Source organism: Canis aureus, chromosome 6 (genome assembly GCF_053574225.1).
Source record: "Canis aureus isolate CA01 chromosome 6, VMU_Caureus_v.1.0, whole genome shotgun sequence".
Taxonomy (NCBI): Eukaryota; Metazoa; Chordata; class Mammalia; order Carnivora; family Canidae; genus Canis; species Canis aureus.
Window position 1 is genome coordinate 61,068,215 of NC_135616.1, and position 22,567 is coordinate 61,090,781.

The window sequence follows — 22,567 nt, forward strand, 5'->3', positions numbered from 1 at the left end:
TCTCTCTCTCTCCCCTTGTGTGTGTATGTCTCTCATAAATAAATAAATAAAATCTAAAAAAAAAAAAAGACTATACCTGGGGAATTCCCTTTACTAGGAACAATAACAGCAATACAACAAAGCATCCCATCAAGTTTGAAACTGTCCTCCCTCAGTAATCTCTGGAAGCAGCCTTTGAGATGAATGCCCTGTGACTTTGGGTTGCACCAATGTTTCTCAAAGGAGAAATGAACTCCTTTGTCAGAAGCACACTGTGTTGTATATAGAATACAACTTTGTATGTTTAGCAGTGTAGGTTGAATTGTGTTCCTGCAAAATTCAAATGCTGAAATCCTAACTCCCAGGACCTAACAGTGCAACTGTAAACAAAGATAGGGTCTTTAGAGAAGAAATAAAATTAAAACAAGGTCATTTGGATGGATCCTAGCCCAATAAAACTGGTATCCCTATAAGAGGAGGAAATTAGGCCACAGACACATAAATGGAAGATGATGTGAAGACCCACGTAGAAGAGGCCATCCACAAGCCAGGGAGAGATGCCACTGAAGAAACCATTCATTCCTACTGACTCCTGACCTCTGACTTCTAGCCTCAAGAATTACAAGAAAATATATTTCTGATATTTAAGCCACCAACTTTACAGTTATAGTTTCATATGTGTTCATATGTCCTATGTAATGTGTTGCCTAGAGTAGAAGGATGGAAAGGGCTAAGATTTCTGAGGGTAGGTCTGCAGAAGACAGAGGAGGAAGAAACCCAGGAAGTGAATGGAAAACTATTAATAGTCTGACCATCCCATCCAAAGCAAAGTTTTTAGATATGAGAAGCCTACTGGATGGAACCACTTTTATTCTTTTCTCAGTGTTTACATTTTTCTGTGTGATTTTAACCTTGGAAATACTTCTGAAGAACTTAAACATCACAAACGCCTTGAATACCTTTGTACTCTTAGTTATAGATTGTCCCAGTTCTTGAATCACAAATACAAGTGGAACAATTAATTTAAGTAGAATAATAAATTAATCAATGTGATTACTAAAATAAAATTATTCATATGTGACACTATTTTTTTTCCTTAAGGGAGAACTTGTGATTTTCCAGAAATAAAACATGGACGCATATATGATGAAGACAAATATAAACAAAACTTCCCAGTTGCTAAGGGAAAACATTTTTACTACTTCTGTGATCACAGCTTTGCATCTCCTTCACAATCACTTTGGACTCAAATTATCAGCACCTGGTCCTTTTTTGGATGAATTATTCAGTGCGTTCATTGGGGAAGATGGGGATGAAGGGGATATGGGGCAAATGTGTGTGTGGGGTGGATCACATCTAAATCATCATAGAACTGGGGGCTGGAGGAGCCAGCAAAGGCAAGACAGTCATTCCTCTTTTTTTTTTTTAATATTTTATTTATTTATACATGAGATACAGAGAGAGAGAGAGAGAGGCAGAGACACAGGCAGAGGGAGAAGCAGGCTCCATGCAGGGAGTCCGACGTGGGACTCGATCCCAGGACTCCAGGATCACGCCCTGGACTGAAGGTGGCGCTAAACCGCTGAGACACCTGGGCTGCCCATCATTCCTCTTTTGTAAGAAACTGTGGAAATTAAATCAGAAAAAAAAAAAAAAAAACAAGTATAAACTTTTGTGGAATATCTAGATCTTTTCATTTTAAATACTAATGGTCAATAATATTAACTGCTACTATTTAATTTAAACACATTCATTTGGTAATTGTATGAATGTAGATTTTCTTAAGAGAGTTTATTTGTGGGGCACCTGGGTGGCTCAGTTGGTTAACCCTCAGCCTTCAGCTTAGGTCATGATCTTGGGGTCCTGGGATCAAGCCCCCACATTGTACTCTAGCTCAAGGGGAGCCTGTTTCTCCCTCTCCCTCTGCCTACTGCTCCCCCTGCTTGTGCTCTCTCTCTCTCTGTCAAATAAAAACATAAAAAAAGTCTTTTAAAAGAGAGAGTTTATTTGTATGTATAATATCTGATTCAAAATGTGCTGTTTCTTTGAATATTCAAGAAGGGTTTTTAAGCTAATTTCCTCAATTTTGTGTTTTTTATTGATCCTATCTTTGTTTTAAAAAATTATATCTGTCTTACCCTCTCAGTGAGTACAGAGAAAAAGTAGAGAAGTGAAGAAGACAGTGTCATGAAAGGTAAAAGTAAAAAAGACAAAGGAGATAAAAGTCATCTCATCCTTCAAAAAGCAATTTAACAATCAAATGAGAAATAAAAACTAACTTTACTGATATCTAGAGGAATTTCATCAATTAAAAGTTTTATATACACACATGGTGATTAATGGTGTTTACATATTTTTTCTTTTTAACTTGTGTGAACTAATTTTTAAGAAATGAATTTTTGTGCTTGATTTCTCTTTTGAAGCTTGCAAAATATAAGACTCTTTCATTGCAAGATTTAATTAGTTTTGGGTTTTTAGGGCAGTGCTTTTTCCCTTGGGTGGAGAATGGTCATTTGGCATCTTCAGGACAGATACACCAGGAAGGTGATACTATACAAATTGTCTGTCATACGGGCTACAGCCTGCTACATAATCAGAGCGCTATCACATGTGCAGAGTGGCTGGTTCACCCCTCCTAAATGCAATCAGATGGGTAAGTAAAATACTGTTGTTGGGATCCTGTATTCTTTTTTATTTTATAAAGACATAGCAGCATGAAAGATATGCAGTATTGCTGTTGTGATTATCCCCCTTTTAGGTTTAGGGCTCTGATTGTGTCTGAGTAGATATGGAAGTCTCTGGATAATCACTAGAAAATAATTTTGTTTGCTTACAGGAATTAAATGTAGGAAGTATTAGAAAAACACTAGTCAAGAACACAATGAACATCTTTGAAAGATACTTGCATGTTTTAGTAACACAAATTTAATGTTTATAATGAAATCATATGAAATTAGTTGACACAACATGAGGATAAATTAAATTTTACATAGTGTAATAGTTAAAATACCACATTTGCAAGATATTATTGCTAGGAAACATAGCTACATGACATTTATCTTTTTTGGCAAATGCTAAATTTCTATCATTTAAAGACTAGAACAAACACATTGCTAATTTCCACATTGTTAGAACTTTGTACTTCTAAAATTTAGGTTTCCAGGGTATAATTTAGAACTTGGAAAACTCCTTCATAAAAAACCATGTTGAAAATAGGAATATATTGGAACTGAAGTTGAGTTGGAGTTTCTCATACTTTTAATGGAAACAAAGCAGTTGCTGGATATGAATAAGGGTCTTGGGAATAATAAGATTCCTAAAGCACAGTCACAGCCTCTAAGTGTCTATTCTAGCTCTCTGTATTTTCCCACTCATTATTAATTCATCTAATCAATATTTATTGTGAACTTCTATATGTGAGGCAGTACCACAGATGTTGGAGATCAATGGTCTACAAGAGTCAGTATCTCTTTATTCATAGACTATAGTGTCAAGTTGGAAAACTGACAGTAAAAATAACAATAATTTTAAAAAGAAGAAAATAGAAAACTAAAGATTATTAATCATGCACATTATAAAAGGCAATATTGATAAAAGTGGCCAGAGGAAGGGCATATTTCACATGACATAGTTTTCGAATCTTTGCCAACCATAAGGATGGCATCTGGAGAGGGGTTAGATAAATCACCTGAAGTCATCAAAAGGTTTGGATGTACTGAAGCAAAATGAGGAGGCCAATGTAGCAAACCCATGATGGGGCAGAGTGCTAAATTAATTAATTTAGAAGTTATAGGCCATAATGCATATTTTGGATTTTTAGTCTATATGCAATTAGAAACCTCTGGGAGATTGTAAGCAGGAAAATGGCACAAAATGAGTTTAAAACAAGATCATTATGATCACTATTTTGAAAATGAATCTGGAGTGACCAAGAAAAGAAGAGAGGAGGGCCAGTAGGAAGAATCAATTTCCAGTTATGGGATGAGTCAGTTCTGGGAATCTAACGTATAGCTTGGTGACTCTAGTTAACAACACTCTCCTGTATACAATATTGGAAGTTGCTGAAGAGCAGATCATAAATATTCTCACCACATGTGCACATACATACACACACATGGGTAATTATGTAAGGTAATGTATATGTTAACTAAGATTTTGTGGTTATTATTTCACAATATACACAAGTATCCACTCATCATGTTGGATGCCTTAAACTTATGCAATATTATTTGTCAGTTACATCTCAATAAAGCTAGGGAAAAAATAAAGCAAGTCTCTTGTAGACAGTACATAAATGAGTCCCATTTTTAAAATTCTTTCTCCAAATTCTGCTTCACTTAAAGTGAGTACTGATAATAAATGTCTTACTGCTGCCATTTAAATTATTTTCTGAACGTTTCATATCTTTTTTGTCCTCAGTTTTCCATTAATGCCCTTTTAAAAAATGTTTGCTGGATTTTTTTTTTTTTTTGGATTTTTTTTGTAGTGAACCAATCTGATTCTTTTCTCATTTTTTAGTGATTTATTTTAGTAGTTTCTCTGGGGATTACAAATTGCATCTTATAAATCACATCTTGAATTTACAATTACCTAGTTTGAATTAGTTACCAGCTAAGCTTCAGCAGTATCTAAAAATCTGCTCCCATACATCTTCATTCCTTCCCCTTTATATGTTATTGTCACACAATATGTCTTTGTCTATTGTGTTCCCCTTAACATAGATTTATAATTATTATTTCATGCATTTGCCTTGTAAATCATATAAGAAAAATAATTTAAAAACATAAACACAATAATAATGGCTTTTATATTTCCCTTTATTACCAATAATTACCTAATGGTACATGTAAGGACCTTTACTATTGTCCTCTATGTTTTCATTTAGCTTCAAGTTACTGTCTAATGTCTTTAAAATTCAGCCTTCAGCATTTATTATAGGTCATGTCTAGTTGTAACAATTTCTCTCAGCTTTTGTTTATTGGGGAATGTCTTAATTTCTCCTTCAATCTTGAAGGACATTACTACTGGATATAAAATTGTTGTTTGATAGCTTTTTCCCCTCCTCTTATGACTGCCTCCTAGCTTCCATGGTTTCTAAGGAGAAATTGACTAGTGATGTTATTTAGGACCACTCATATGCACTGCACTCCTTCTCTTTTGCTGCTTTCAAGATTACCTCTTTATCTTTGGATTTGATACTTTGATTCTAATGTGAGTCTGAGTTTATTCTCCTTGAAGTTTGTTGAGACTCTTGGATGTGTGGATAATATCGTTTATCAAATTTGGGAAGGTCTCACCTATTAATTTTTCTTCATTTAGTTCTCATTTTTCTTCATTCTTTTTTCTTACTGCTCTTTTGACCTACCTTCAAATCCACTAATTCTCTCTTTGTTATATTTTCTTTTCTTCTTGAATTTGAGGTTAGTAGTTCTTTTGTTCTACCACTTTTAAAAATATTGTGCCACTTGTCCTGGCTTCTTTATTTTTGGATGAGTAATCTCCCATTTGAATCATTGTTTGCCTATTGGTTCTGCATTATATTTCTCTAACTATGTTTAGGATCTTTTTTCTTTCTCTTTAATCTTCAGCAATTTGATGATAATCATGTGTCTTGATATGGATTTTTCTTGTATGGAGCTTGCACAGTTTTCTGAATATGTAGATTTATATGTTACATGCATTTGGGGGAAATTCCTGACCACATTTCTTTAAGTATTTTTTTTTTAGCTCTATACCTTTCCCCCTTTATGGAATGCCAATCATATTATTTTCCCACAAGTCCCTGCAGTATGTTAATTTTGTGTGTTTTCATTCTATTTTTAGATTAGGTCATTTCCATTCATCTATCTTCAATATCAGTGATTCATTCTTTCATCATCTCCAATTTATTACTGAACTCTTCCCAATGAGGGTTTTTTTAAAATGTTATCTTTTTTATCTATATTTTTCAATTTATAATTCTTTTTAGGTTCTTTAAATTCCATGTCAAGGAGAATTTCACAGTCTGAGTGATCTTAGAGTTAGCATCTGTTCATTTTCTTTTCTCCTTTGAGAAAAAAACTGTGATCCGATGAATAATTCCCAATTGTATCCTGGACCGCTGGGGTATAATGTAATGAGAATAGGAGTTTTATTTAAACCTTCTATTTTATCAAGCCTCCACTGACACAACTCTTGCAGATAAAGGAGCCAATGAATTATTAGTGCTGGGCAGGAGTAGAAGGCCTATCCCTTGTCTTTGCTGACACCTCCCTAGATGGGATTGACACCACCTTATTACCAAGCAAGGTGTATTTCCAACTATGTACTTGGCTTCCACTGATACCATGGGAGGAGAGGTACTTATTGCTGCAACTGTGGACATAAGTATAGCATAAGCAGTCAGCCTTTGCTGACATCATGGGAAGGGCAAGGAGCACCTGCATTTGGTAAGGCAGGTTGGAAATCTAAGTTATCCATTTAGCTTTTGCTGATTTTTTTAAAAAAGGATTTTTATTTCTTTATTCATGAGAGACAGAGAGAGAGATTCATAGAGACATAGGCAGGAGAAGAAGGTTCCCTGCAAGGAGGCCAATGTGGAACTAAATCCCAGATCCCGGGATCAAGCCCTGAGCTGAAGGTAGACATTCAACTGCTGAGCCACTCAGGTGTCCCTGGCCTTTGCTGATGGATAGGCATTCTGAAGTGTTTCTATCATGTTTTTTTTTTAAGGATATGTTAGGTTATTGAAAAAAAAAGTGTTTGTCTTTGTAGGCTGTTTTTCTTGTATTTTGCTTAGAAAGAGAGCAGATTCTTTGGGGGCTTTTTTTGGTGTAAATTTCATGATTCTAGGTTGAAAGTTTCTTTCATCATAGGTCTGGGATGTGCAAGAAGCAAAGAGAAGCTCAAGCAATTCACAGCTCCGTTGCTCCTTTTGTTTCTATATCCCCAGCAAATTTGACTTCTCTGCATTGTCTGAGTTTCTTTATGTTTGTTTTATATAATATGTCAGACTTCTGTGTTATACTTAGCAGAGGGAATATGAATAAATGCTTCTATTCCATCTTTCTGAAATAGGAAGTTAATATACTCTTTTTACCTTCCATCAATCTGTTTCTTTAATTTTTGCAAGGAGTTGATTTTTAAAAACAATGAAAAAAATAAATTATTAGTGTCCCAAGAGACATTGTAGTAGGTTGTATAAGAGTACAGGAACTTTATATGATGGCTAACTATGCAATGCTCATCATCGGTCACTGTGAAAATCATTTTTATACTGGAATGTGGGAAAGCAGAAATATATATTTCTAGTGCATGAATGGAAGAGCTACAAAATATTGCAATTCTTACTTTATGTGATTAGAATTTCACCAATGAATTATTTCTTTCTTCAGAATCATACAAGTCTTGATATTACATCCTGTGCTGCTTCTCAGATATACATGATATTTTGTATGAAATCCTAATAATTTCATATAACAATATATTAAAAGAAGCAAGTTAAAATTTCTATGAATGGTTGTATCATATATCAATCATATTATATCTATCTATCTATCTATTATCTATCTATCTATCTATCTATCTATCTTCATCATCATCATCATCATCATCATCATCATCTATCACCTATCTAATGGTTCTATCAAATATGGTTCTATCATAATACTTTAAAAAGGTGGAAGAGCTTGGGGCACCTGGGTGGCTCACTTGGTTAAGCATCTGCCTTTGGCTCAGATCATCATCCTGGGGTCCTGGGATCAAGCCCTTTAGCAGTGTTCCTGCTCAGTGGGGAGTCTGCTTCCCCCTCTCCCTCTCTCCACATCCTGCTCATGCTGTCTCTATCTCAAATAAATAAATAATATCTTTTTTTAAAAAGGTGGTACACTTTGATTACTTAGACAAGATCAGTTGTCAGGAATGGGTAGTATATAGAAAGGAAACAGAGAGGAGAAAGCTAGCTTTATTTTAATTGTGCAAAACCAAATTGTAAAACTGAAAATTTTCAGTTATCATATATGGATTTTATCTTACGTCCACTGAGGATGTCTATTTGTAATCCTGACTGAAATGTGTTATTCAATTGGTATGAGGATCCTTCCTATTATGATGTTGTTTTTTCCACACCACCAAGGAATTATCTGACACCAGTAGGGTGTCCTACAGTTGAACTCAGTCCTAACACTATCTAGAAGATCTCACAGATAAAATACTCAGTCCTAAACAAGACCGCCCCACCCCTTTCAGAAGCCAATTGCAAGTTCAGTGTGTCACCTGTGCCTCAAAAATATAGTGGGTTTTCTGGTGGTGGATCTTGAAGATAGGCCACAGAGATTCTACTTTCCTTTTTCCCTCATGCCATTCTGTTTCAGCTTCCTTCATCTTTTGATATAATTCATCCAGTGTTGGCTCTGTCAACCATCAACCATCTGGGGAAGCTTTCCAGCTTCTTTTGACTTTAGGCATTTTTCCCACAAGATAATTTGCAAAAATTGTCTGTTTCCCAAGACTTTAACAGAAAGACCTCTGGTCTCTTCAGTTACAGACTTCAGTTCTCTTCCAGCTCTACCATTTATGCTGTGACTTTGGGGAGGTCACATTCCCCTTCTGGTCCTCAGTCTTCTCTGAACCACTGTCACCATCAGCTGCCATTTCTCTCTTATGGAATATTTAAAAAATACAAATAAAATCATGATGCTTAAAATTAATTTTTTCAGACTGAACTAAGTAATGTAGTATATTTGTTTCATGAGATATTTGGCCAGATTAAAAGAACAGTTGGAATCATGGACAATTCCCTATCTTAAGACACTCAGGGGAGCCTAGGTGGCGCAGTTGGTTAAGCATCTGCCTAATCATCAGGTCATGATAGCAGGGCCTTGGATTTAGCCCCGTGTAGGTCTCTTTGCTCACCAGGGAGCCTGCTTCTTCCTATCCCTCTGCCTGCAGCTCCTTCTGCTTGTGCATGCTCTGTTAAATAAATAAAATCTTTTTTTTTTTAAAAAGCATTAAGACATTAAGTTATTTCCTGAGGAATAAATGTATTAAAGCTACCTTAAGTGCACCTGACAGCCCTATGAAATTCCATATTGAGACATGAAATAGGCAGCTGGGGTGTGATCATAGAATGCGATATAAATTTGGGCTTCTTTAGCATGTGGATTATATTTTAAGGTAATTTACTAGCTGAGTTTATTCCAGGGATTAGTGTATACAGAAAAAAAAAAAGTCTGAGAATTTGGTCATAGAACCTTCTAGTGTTTACAGTTCAGGAAATAAAGGGAGCCAACAAAGGTGATATTATATTAGCCACTTGTAGTATTTCATATCAACTTTTGCCTGGCATATATATATTTTCCAATCGTTTACTTTGAGCTCACCTATGTTTTCACGTTTGAAGTGAGTTTCTTTTAGACGCCATACAGTTGGATCTTGTTTATATGTCATCCTGCCATTTTCAACTTTTATTTATTTTTAATTTATTTTATATTTTTTAAAAAATTTTATTTATTTATTCATGAGAGACACACAGAGAAATACCCACCATTTGCTTCAACGTGGATGGAACTGGAGGGTATTATGCTGAGTGAAGTAAGTCAATCAGAGGACAAACATTATATGGTCTCATTCATTCAGGGAATATAAAAAATAGTGAAAGGGAATAAAGGGGAAAGGAGAGAAAATGAGTGGGAAATATCAGTGAGGGTGACTGAACATGAGAGACTCCTAACTCTGGGAAATGAGCAAGGGGTAGTGGAAAGGGCCACCCAAGGGTGGGCGGATGGGGTGACTGGGTGACAGGCACTGATGGGGGCACTTGATGTGATGAGTACTGGATGTTATGCTATATGTTGGCAAATGGAACTCCAATAAAAAATATACAAAAAAAAAAAAAGACACACACACACACACAGAGGCAGAGGCATAGGCAGAGGGAGAAGCAGGCTCCCTGCAGGGAGCCCGATGTGGGACTTGATCACCAGCCAGGGGATCACTGCGGGAGCTGAAGGCAGATGCTCAACCGCTGAGCCACCCAGGTGTCTCCATTTTCAATTTTTTAACTGAAGTATATAAACCATTTACACTTAAAGTAATTATTGATAGATCAGGGGCTGTGTCAGTCATTTTATTATTTGTTTTGTGTGTGTTTCTTCTGTTTCTCATTCCTGTTTTCTTGCCTTCCCCGTGGATTTTTGGAACATTTTAAAATCATTTTATTTGATATATCTATATTGTTTTTGAGTGTATCTCTTTGTATAGTTTTGTTAATGTTGCTGTAAGTATGAAGATGCACATATATAGCTTATCACTCCCCCTGCTATTGACATTTTACCACATCAAGTGAACTGTGGGAACTTTGATTCTGTTTAGGTCCACTGAGTCTCCCTACATTTTTAATATAAAGTTCTCAAGTATTTCCTCTACATACATTAGCATATGATGTAGTTTTGCTCCAATATCAAATCATTTCAAATGATGTAATTTTGTACAAACATCAAACATAATTTAACCTACTAAACAGGAAAAAGAGAGTCTGTTATATTACCCCTATTTTTCTTTCTTTCTTTCTTTCTTTCTTTTTTTTTTTTTTTTTGTCCTTCCCGAAGTATTAATTCTTCTGTTACCTTTTCCTTTCTATTTAGAGAATTCCTTGAGAAATTCTTTAAGGACAGGTCTGCTGGAGCAAATTCTCTGTTTTTGTTTGTCTCAGAAAGTCTTCAATTCTCCCTTAAATCCTACAGAGTAGTGTCACTGCATATAGAATTCAGGGTTGACAGTTCTTTCTGACTCCATGGTTACAAATGAGCATGCAACAGATATTTGAGTTCTTTCTCTTCCATTGGTTTGCATAATTTCTATCTAGTCTGATATTTTTTTCCTTTTCTTAATAGTTTTCAGCAGTTTGATTATGATGTATCTTGGCATGACTTTCTTTGGGTTTAACCTGTTTGGAGATTTCCCAGCTTTTTTAGTATATGCATTTATGTTTTATGACCAGTTTGGGAAATTTTTGGCCATTCTTTTTTGAAATATTTTTTTCATCTCTAATCCTTTCTTCTTTCTTTTCTTGAGTGTCTCCTTTTTGTTATCTTCCCACAGGTCCCCTGTAGCTCTGTCCATTTTTTTGTTTGCTTGTTTTCAGTTGAGTCTGAAAGTGAGTGATTTGTATTGCTCTATATTCAGGTTTATGTATCCTTCTGGCATCTGCAATCTATTACTAAGCCTATCCAGTGGGTTAAAAAAAATCTGTTATATTTTTGGTTCTATAATTCCCATTGAATTAAAAAAAAACATTGTCAAATAATTCCAATATCTATGCCATCTTAGTGTGGCCTTCTGTTGATTTTCTCTCTCCTTTGAGATTTTCCTGGTTCCTGCTAGGATGAATGATTTTCGATTATATGCTGATGTTTTGAGTAATATGTTTTAAAATTCTGCATTTTGTTGAAATATTTTATTTGCTAGGCTTTTATTACTACCATGCAGGGTACAAGTCCAGGCTTCCCAGTTGGCCTCTACTGATTCACAGGAAGGGGGAACAGGGTCTTTTTCCCTATGAGTGTGGGTAGAGTCTAGGCTCCTCACCTGGCCTCTGTTGATCAAGTTGGAAAAAGGTGTGGTCTTAGGTTTCTTTTGTGGGGTTTCTCTGGAGTAATTCGGGTATTGTAAGAAATGTCTCTGTTTTGCTAGGCCTGGGAAATCTCTTTTCATGTTGGTGTTTACAATACATTCAGGATTTTTAGTTATACTTAGCAGAAGGAATAAGCAGAAATGTTTCTACCTCATCTTGTCCAGGACAGAAAGCTATCTATTCCCTTTCACCTTATACAAATTTGTAATTCTTTGAATTTTATTAAGGGGGAAGATATTTATTTTGTAATAAAAATGCAAATCAATAAAAAATGACTAGAGATCCAATAGATACTACAATATGTTATGTAAAAAAAAACAAGGAAATTTCTGTCTAAGCTTTTTTTTTTGAGGTCTGCATTTTAATTTAATTTAATTTTGTTTTGTTTTTATTGAAGTTCAATATGCCAACATATAGTATAACACCTAGTGCTCATCCCATCAAGTGCCCTCTTCAGTGCCTGTCATCCAGTTTCCCCAACCCCCCTCCCATGTCTCCCTTCAGAACCCTTTGTTCATTTCCCGGAGTTAGGAGTCTCTCATGGTTTGTCTCCCTCTCTAATTTTTCTCACTCAGTTCCCCTCCTTTCCCTTATAATCCCTTTCACTATTTCTTATATTCTCTGTATGAATGAAACTATATGATGATTGTCCTTCTCCAATTGACTTACTTTACTCAGCATAATATACTCCAGTTCCATCCACATCGAAGCAAATGGTGGATATTCATCCTTTCTATGGCTGAGTAATATTCCTTTTTTTTTTTTAATTTTTATTTATTTATGATAGTCACACAGAGAGAGAGAGAGGCAGAGACAAAGGCAGAGGGAGAAGCAGGCTCCATGCACCGGGAGCCCGACGTGGGATTCGATCCCGGGTCTCCAGGATCGTGCCCTGGGCCAAAGGCAGGCGCTAAACCGCTGCGCCACTCAGGGATCCCATGGCTGAGTAATATTCCATTGTATACCACTTCTTCTTTATCTCTTCATCTGTTGAAGGACATTGTGGCTCCTATCACAGTTTGGCTATCGTGGACATTGCTGATATAAACATTGGGGTGCAGGTGTCCCGGCATTTCACTGCATCTGTATCGTTTGGGTAAATACCCAGCAGTGCAATTGTGCTGGGTTGTAGGGTAGCTCTATTTTTAACTCTTTAAGGAACTTCCACACTTGGAGGTTTTCAGAGTGGCTGTACAAGTTCATATTCCCACCAACAGTGCAAGAGGGTTCCCTCCATATCCTCTCCAACATTTGTTGTTTCCTGTCTTGTTAATTTTCCCCATTCTCACTGGTGTGAGGTGGTATCTCATTGTGGTTTTGATTTGTATTTCCCTGATGGCAAGTGATACGGAGCATTTTCTCATGTGCTTGTTGGCCATGACTATGTCTTTTTTGTTGAAATTTCTGTTCATGTCTTTTGCCCATTTCATGATTGGATTGTTTGTTTCTTTGCTGTTGGGTTTAATAAGTTCTTTATAGATCTTGGATACTAGCCCTTTATCTGATATGTCATTTGCAAATACCTTCTCCCATTCTGTAGGTTGTCCTTTAGTTTTGTTGACGGTTTCTTTTGCTGTGCAGAGCCTTTTATCCTGATTAAGCCCCAGTAGTTCATTTTTGTTTTTGTTTCCCTTGCCTTCATGGATGTATCTTGCAAGAAGTTGCTGTGGCCAAGTTCAAAAAGGGTGTTGCCTGTGTTCTCCTCTAGGATTTTGATGGATTCTTGTCTCACATTTAGATCTTTCATCCATTTTGAGTTTATCTTTGTGTATGGCATAAGAGAGTGGTCTAGTTTTCATTCTTCTGCATGTGGATGTCCAATTTTCCCAGCACCATTTATTGAAGACACTGTCCTTTTTCCAGTGGATAGTCTTTCCTGCTTTGTCAAATATTAGTTGGCCATAGAGTTGAGTGCCCATTTCTGGGTTCTCTATTCTGTTCCATTGATCTATGTGCCTGTTTTTGTGCCAGTACCATACTGTCTTGATGATCACAGCTTTGTAATACAGCTTGAAATCACAGCTGTAATACAGCATTGTGATGCCCCCGGCATTGGCTTTCTTTTTCAACACTCCCCTGGCTATTTGGGGTCTTTTATGATTCCATACAAATTTTAAGATTATTTGTTCAAACTCTGTGAAGAAAGTGCATGGTATTTTGATGGTGATTACACTGAACATGTAAATTGCCCTGGGTAGCATACACATTGTCACAATATTAATTCTTCCAATCCATGAGCATGGAATGTTTTTCCGTATCTTTCTGTCTTCCTCAATTTCTTACAGAAGTGTTCTGTAGTTTTTAGGGTATAGATCCTTTACCTCTTTGGTTAGGTTTATTCCTAGGTATCTTATGCTGTTGGGTACAATTGTGAATGGGATTGACTCCTTAATTTCTCTTTCTTCAGTCTCATTGTTAGTGTATAGAAATGTCACTGATTTCTGGGCATTGATTTTATATCCTGCCACATTGTTGAATGCTGTATGAGCTCTAGCAGTCTTGGAGTAGAGTCTTTTGGGTTTTCTATGTACAGTATCATGTCATCTGCAAAGAGGGAGAGTTTGCCAATTTGAATGCCTTTTATTTCTTTTTGTTGTCTGATTGCTAAGGCTAGAACTTCTAGTAGTATGTTGAATAACAGTGGTAAGAATGGACATCCTTGTCATGTTCCTGATCTTTGGGGGAAAGTCTCTCAGTTTTTCCCCATTGAGAATGATATTCACTGTGGGCTTTTCATATATATCTTTTAAGATACTGAGGAATGTTCCCTCTATCCCTACAATTTGAAGAGGTTTGATCAGGAATGGATGCTGTATTTTGTCAAATGCTTTCTCTGCTTCTGTTGAGAGGTTCATATGGTTCTTGTTTTTTCTCTTGTTGATGTGATCTATCACGTTGATTGTTTTACATGTGTTGAACCACTCTGGCATCCTGGGGATAAATCCCACTTGGTCATGGTGAATAATCTTCTTAATGTACTGTTGGATCCTATTGGCTAGTATCTTGTTGAGAATTTTTGCATCTGAATTCATCAGGGATATTGGTCTATAATTCTCCTTTTTGGTGCTGTCTAAGCTTTCAATCTGTTCAGCATTTATTCTCTAAGAAAAGCACTTTTTAATATCAAAATAATGTAAAGCAGATGCATTTGTTAATGCTTTATGTATGCTTTCACGTGGGGTGAAAGGAAGGGCTTAAAATGTAACTCTCATTTTAGTGATTAAAGTTTCTTCAGGGAATCCTTTATGTCAGCAGAAATCACAAGTCTTGATACTAAATACTCTGCTATGTTTTTATTGCTTTATTTTAACCTGTGTTTTTCTTTGGTCTTTTCATGAATCAAATAATGTTTTTTTAAACCCTAACAGACACACACACACAAAAATAAATAAAATAAAAAATAAATAAATAAATAAACCCTAACAGAAAATGTGGGCCCCCTCTGTTGATTGCCAAAGGAGACATTACCTCATTCCCATTATCAGTATATGCTCCAGGATCATAAGTCGAGTACCAATGCCAGGCCTTGTATGTACATTGGGGAAACAGAAATATAATATGCAGTAATGGACAGTGGTCAGAATCACTGAAATGCTTAGGTAAATATTTTAATATTCTCATAGATATTGGGAAGATCAGTATAATGAATATGATGTTTTGCTATTTATAGAATTTTCATGGATTAACAAACAACCGTTCTGTTGAATGCTTGACTTCCAAATATTAATATATGAGGAAATAAAGTTGGAAAAATCCTTGTTCAAGCTATAACAGCAACAAAAGATCCTTTAATAGAAGCTCTTCATATGATAGCTGATTATAATATTTAACTATTACACATTAAACACAGTACCTTATTTTTACATCCTTAATTGTTAAAATGATCTAAATCTACATGATGGATTTTTCAGTGAGTTGGTTTGGAAAAGGTTTTGAGAATGAGGTGCGAGCCCAGTATAGAATATTCTACTTGAAAGTCTGAAATTCTGTGGAAAATATTTGTATGCTATTTAATGTTTTATGTTCATTTTTGTACTTTCAGAGGGATGTGTGATATCAGAAGAAATCATGGAAAAACATAACATACATTACGGATCCATGAGAAAAAATTTTATTCTAAAACCGGGGATACTATTGAATTTATATGTAAACATGGATATTGTAGAAAGACATCATTGCAAACATTTCGAGTAAACTCTCAGGAAGGGAAACTGACATATCCCATTAGTATATGATGCAATGGTTAAAATGCAGTCCTAAAATTAAAATATGCACATTTATTCCAAAGTTTTCTTTATGAATCCAATTCTTCTCAGTTATTTTTTCAACTTTTTAATTCATTTTATTCATAAGTCAGAATTTATGTTAAATATTATTTGGATGATATAATCTGAGAGACAAATGAATCACTCCAGAAAAGCACCACATTAAAACTTGGTGAACCAAAATGCTATGTGTACTATTTATAAAATATCTGTGGCAGGAAATTATATGTGATCACTTCAGTGCCTGCTTCTATTTATCCTTCTCCTAACTTTCTCAAAGGTTTCTCCATAACACCTGAGGCTTCCTGAGTCTCTTCATTTCAAAGGAAATGGGGAAAAAATGCTTGCCTCCATCTTCAAAATCATATCACTTCACAAACTCATACAGACATGTGTCATACCTATGTTGGTAATAAGATGTAAGAAGTTATCATTTAGTTTTGCTTATCTATCTATCTATACAAAAAAATGATAACGTGCATGATCTCCTATGTCTCTCTAGCAAACTTAATAATTCAAACAAATCATAAAGAGGAATTCAAATACAATTAAGTGTATAGCCATTATGACATTAAAAATGATTTCAGAAGTCCAATATCAAGTATAGACACACACACACATTATGCTTTGAACACTGAATGCTTATAGTAAAAAGGCTTATTGTATTGTAAAAGTACAATAATTTTATAGTGACTATAACTGAATTCAGAGATAATAGAGAGGAGAGTGGCTGTTTAATTCCTTTATTCTTACCTGTGTCCTCTAATTTTTCTATATTTAGTATATATTACCTTTGAACCATCAGATATGTCATTTAAAAATAAGATATTGAGAACTATGAAGACTTCTTTGGTGCTTATATTCAGATCTAAAAACATTTTCATGATTTTGCTGGTATAGAGGGCTTTGGAAACATTCAACCACAAGAGTCTGAAATATGATTTTTATGTTCATACATTTCAAACAACATAATTAGAATCAGTTGACTATAAACACTTTATTTTTTAAAGATTTTATTTATTTATTCATGAGACACAGAGAGAGGTAGAGACAGGCAGAGGGAGAAGCAGGCTCCATGCGAGGAGCCTGATGTGGAACTTGATCCGGGGACCTCAGGATCATGCCCTGAGCTGAAGGCAGATGTTCAACCACTGAGCCACCTGGGCATCCCGACTATAAACCCTTTAAATTTCTATAAGGACACAACAACTTTAAGATGAAAATAAAGGTATACATAATTAAGATAAAAATATTTTAAGGTGATATCTTGTAACTTTGCATTGTATCAAATCAAGTGGCATTCTTAGAATGAGAAACGTGGCTATCACCAATGGAATCGATTTATCTAAGTGTGAATCACTGGTGACATCCAGGAGTCTCACATATAAAGGAACCCTATTAAATTGGCAAGTTGTCTTTGCTGTTAATGTTAACACATCTGTACATACTATTCTCCAAAGCCTTTCACCTAATGTTTGTGGAATCTATTTATGATACTTGTATATAATCAATTATTTCATTGTTGGCTGCAAAATAGTAATTTTTAAGACCAATCATATCTTTTATTTGCACTTATTGTCATTCTTGTGTAAAGAAGAGAATTTATCAACTCTGTTTAAATTAAAATTTCACCTGAAAAGATTTGGTAAATCTTTAGTTTTTTTTCCCTTTATTTCCAATTTTTGGAGTAAGGACTTGATGTTAACAGTGACCCTCTGTGATTGCTTTAAAGATCTTTTAAACATGGTATCAATCTGGATTTGTGAATTTTTATTTACTCAATTTGTCACAATCAATTATAATCATTATTATTTGAAGTTCCAATTATCCAAAATTTGGCTAGTGAGTGTCTTGTTATTGGCACCTGATTGCTTTGTTATATCCCCATCAGTCTTTGGGTATTTCTCCTCCTTTTAGCACAGCATGACAGTCCAGGCTCACTGTATACTTCCCTTGCCCAACACCAATAATCATACATCTTCCCAAGAAGTTCTGATTCTTTTTATTGGACAACAGTGCTTAGAATCCAAGTTGTACTATTCATGATGGATGGGAGTGTTCAATACTGTTGAAGTGTCTTTATTTCCAGAGTCTTTTGGTTGTCAGAAATTTGAAAAAGAAATAAAATTTAAAATTAACTAGTACCTATTGGATTTCCCAATTCAAGTTTAATAATATAGGATTAAAAAAACTTTTAACACATTTTCTCCTTTTTTACTTATATATTCTCATATTTCAATATCCATGAAAACAATATTGAAAGTGTCATGCAAACATTACTATCACCAGTTAAGCTATCAGATGAAGGTTAAAATGTCTTCTGTTTATTTTGTCCCAGGATACTTGACTCAAGTGTAAGTACTTTCTTAAAAAGTAACGCGAAGGGGATCCCTGGGTGGCTTAGCAGTTTAGCGCCTGACTTTGGACCAGGGTGTGATCCTGGAGTCCTGGGATTGAGTCCCACATCAGGCTTCCTGCATGGAGCCTGCTTCTCCTCTGTCTGTGTCTCTGCCTCTCTCTCTCTGTGTGTGTGTCTCTCATGAATGAATAAATAAAATCTTAAAAAGAAAAAGTAACTTGAAATGATTCTTATCTCTGACTGGCTCTCTTATCAAATTAAGAGTTTCACATTTATTTGCATTAGTATTAGGCAGAGGGAGAAGCAGGGTCCCTGTGGGGAGCCTGATGACAGACTCCATCCCAGGACCCTGGGATCACAACCTGAGCCAAAGGCAGATGCTCAACTACTGAACCACCTAAGCGTCCCTCAATAATTATTTTTAGATCCCCCATATTCTTCTAGATTTTTATCTAGTTATTAACGAGGAAATTGATGTTTCTACTTCTGATTGTAGATTTGTCTGTCTTTAGTTCGGTCAGATTCACTTCATCTACTTTTAGGCTGTTATTTACTTAACAGATTTCAAATTATATTTCAGTAATAATTTAATTTTAATTTGCCTGAAGGCAGAGCTGGAGTATTTCAATTGCTTTGCCAGATAGAGGCTGCCCTGGCAGGACAGGATATCCTCCCTTAGTAGAAACCTAGAGGCTCTGGTTCCAACAGCAGCCTGGGACCCAATCAAGCAGCAAGTCAACATGGGGGCTAGGTATCAGGTTTTAAGAGCAGATTGTTGGAATCCGTGGCATCAGACTCATTCCAAATCCTAACTGCACTAAGGCACATATTCACCTGAGGGTAAAGCTGAAGGAGTCTGGGCTGTCTTTCAGTGCAGGACCAGGAGGACTGGCCAAGGTATCCTCCAATAATCGACACCTGGGTGCCTCCATTGCTGGAGAAGTCTGGACCCAATCAGGCAGCAAGTCCAAATGGGTCCTGACAGTCACCAGTTTAAAACTTTAGCTTCAGAGAGATTTTCAGGGGTTGACTCTCTCTACCCTAGAGGGTAAGCAGGTGGTTGGGAAGAACCCAAGTTCCACAGACCCGAAGGACCCCCTCGGCCAAAGACTGGCCAACAAGGTGTGGGTGGTGCATTCATGGGAGGCCCAGGTCAGGTTATCAATGGCTTAGAACAGGTTAATATCTACTGAGGCCAGGTGGCAGGGGGCCCACTGCGGGCACCAAGCCTCTGCCTATTTCCAAACCCTAACCTATGCAAATGCCCATATTCCCCCTGAAGGCAGACCTGGAAGACTCCGGATTGCCTTCCGTAGCTGGGTCCTGCAGGATGGCTGAGGTATACTCCAATAAGAAACACATGGGTAACTTGATGGCTGTCAACAGCCCGGGATCCCAGCAAATAGTAAGTAAATATGGGGACTGATTATCACCCATTTCAGTGGTTCCCTCAGAGTGACTTTGAGTGGGGAGTGGCTTCCTCCACCTTTGAGGCAATACATTTGGTTGGAGATGGGCCTTAGCTCCACAGGCTTCCAGGAGCTTTGTTTTGTTTAGGGAGGTATATCATTTTCAGGGACTGAATTTGTCTTTTTAAATTTTTAAGATTTTTTGATTCTTAAGGAATCTCTACACCTAACATGGGGCTCATACCTATAGCCCCAAGGTCAACACTTGCATGCTCCACTGACTGAGCCAGCCAGGCACCCCGTGACTTGTCTTTGCCAACAATGTCCTTGTGTTGGTTCACCGTGTGAATTTTGTAAGCCGACAACATACAGAACAGTTTCTTCCAATTAGTCATTAAAGAATGACATACTCCAAAACAATGTTCGATTAATCACACTATTGTTCCAGGCAAGGGGAGATGAAAGGAATGAGTCTAAGTTTGGCTTGTATGTAGGTTTATATAAGTTGGCCCTGTGATCAGGGCTAAGCCCAGAGCTGATGTCCTGCTGTCAGTGCAAGAGCGCCAGTCTCCTGCTAGGGCACGTTGCTAAGGTGTGACAGTGCTGGTGTTGACAGACAGGATGATCCTCTTCACCAGGTGACTGCACAGCTCTTGCCACTGCAACCCAGGGAGTTGCCTTTACCAGGCAGGAGCTAATTGGCCCATGGCCTTCAGAGAGCTATTTTAGATCAGAGAAGTGTGGCCTTGTGCAGACCCAGCACTCTCTCCTCATCCCCAGAAACTCTTACCTGCAGGCAGAGTGGGAGGGAGAGGGAGAAGCAGGCTCCCGGCTGAACAGGAAGCCCAATGCTGGACTTGACCCCAGGATCCCTGGACCATGACCTGAGCCAAAGGCAGATACTTAACTGACTGAGCCACCCAGGAGTCCTTTCACAGGTTTTTATTAACAGAGCCCCAGCAGGGCCTCTCATGAGCTGAGTTCTTATGGTGAGAACAGAGAAATGATATTTCTGAGACAACTTCCTTCGTTCTTGTAACAAAACAACTTTAATTAACTATAACGATTCTTATATTAAGACAACTTTAACTCATATTAAGCCAATACATGATATCCACTCAGTGATTTCAGAACTTTCCCACATTAATTAAAACTAAGGGCTTAATGCCCCAGTACAAATCTAAGTGCACAAAGCTACCATTCCACCTTGTGATTCTACATCACTTATATCTTAATCACACTCATTCATCTTTTGAAGTATTTTTGTTTGACATACATTCTAGTTTAATGACCAGTTTAAGTAACCATATTCCTAATATTATCAATATAAACATAACTTTCTGCCATGGTACCATATCCAATTGCCAAACGACTAAAAAACTTTCTTAAACCACTCAGCCTAACTTCCTTGACAAATATATTTCCAAGTAGAGATCATTTTTATAAAGCTCCAGGAGGCACAAGCTTGCATAGCACTATCAATTGCCATAACATCAGAGTTCAAGCCTGTTATTGTTTTAGGGTTGCACGTTTTTATTCTTTTCAATTCCTGCAAACTTATTTTGACACTTACAGTCTCATCTTCCAAAGGTGCCATTACTTGTCTTTTCTAATGTATGATTTGCATTTACTATATTACTTTTAGGAGGTTCAGTGTGGAATATTTCCCTGGTTATTTTAATAGTTCCTTTATCTTCTATTGACCGTGATAACATCTTTTTCCTATTTTTTTAAAAGATTTTATTTATTTATTCATGAGAATATACACACAGAGAGAGAAAGGCAGGGACACAGGCAGAGGAAGAAGCAGGCTCCATGCAGGGAGCCCGACGTGGGACTCGATCCTGGGTCTCCAGGATCACGACCCGGGCCAAAGGCAGGTGCTTAAACCCCTGAGCCACCCAGGCTGCCCTTTTTTCCTATTTTTATATTTATGACCTGTTCTTGTTTTACACATCTTGTCATATTTTATGTTCCTTAATTTCCCCTTGACTCCAGGAAGTTAGGATGAGGTTTGGCTTAGAGCATCCTATCCTGGTCCAATTTCCTATGTTACATACAACTGGTTGAGAAAGTATCAAAGCCATAGACATAGCCATATACCATCAGTATAGTCAAAGTCTAGTAGTAATAAAGGTATTTTGGTTTCATTCCAACAAATATCCATAGAACCTATTTTCCTTCTATCATAAGGGCGCTTTCCATGTTTCATAGGCTCCACTCTCCCTGTTGATACTGGGGAATCATAAAAGTGTGGTAACTCAATGTCACCTTCCCTTTTTTAAGTGCCAGTGGTCTAATTTCACAGTTGCCCAGGAATTAGAGGCATTAGGATGTGGCATCTATTTATTTCTGGTTGGGTTATCTGTTATCTCCAACCAGTATTCTATAAGATTATAGCTGCTTTAAGTGTATTCCACATATCAACCAATCTATGTATGTATTAATTTATTTTCTTATTTTAATTCCAATATAGTTAGTATACAATGTTATATTAGTTTCAGGTGTACAATTTAGTGATTCAAAAATTCTTTTGAATTTTCCTGGTGAATTTGTCTATCTGGTTATTAAATTCGGTTACTTCAGCATTGTGCTTTTGATGTGCAGAGACATGTGTGAATAGGGAGATGTCAGCCAGTGCTATACTGCCATATGTCCTTACCCTATGTTCTTATTTCCCATTTTCTAGTCATTTCCCCAACACGTTCCTGACAAAGATCTGTTCCATTAGCTACTGCCCATCAATCTGAGAAAAGATATACCTCATTCCGAGTTTCATTAACAGATTGTTCAATCATGTATTTTGACCATTTGTTGAGCATATTGTGCTGACTTTCCTGAGCCTGATTCTGTCAGGGTTAGACCATCATTAGTCCTCAAGGCCATGGACTACTATCATAATTCAGATAGTGTCATGGAGGTGATCTATTTATAAACCATGTAT

General features: G+C 36.6%; 1 pseudogene; it reads left to right on the forward strand.

Moving 5' to 3' along the window:
• Positions 1–699: 699 nt before the first annotated feature.
• LOC144316565 (complement factor H-related protein 2-like) lies at positions 700–15,882 on the forward strand (annotated as a pseudogene).
• The last annotated feature ends 6,685 nt before the right edge of the window (positions 15,883–22,567 follow it).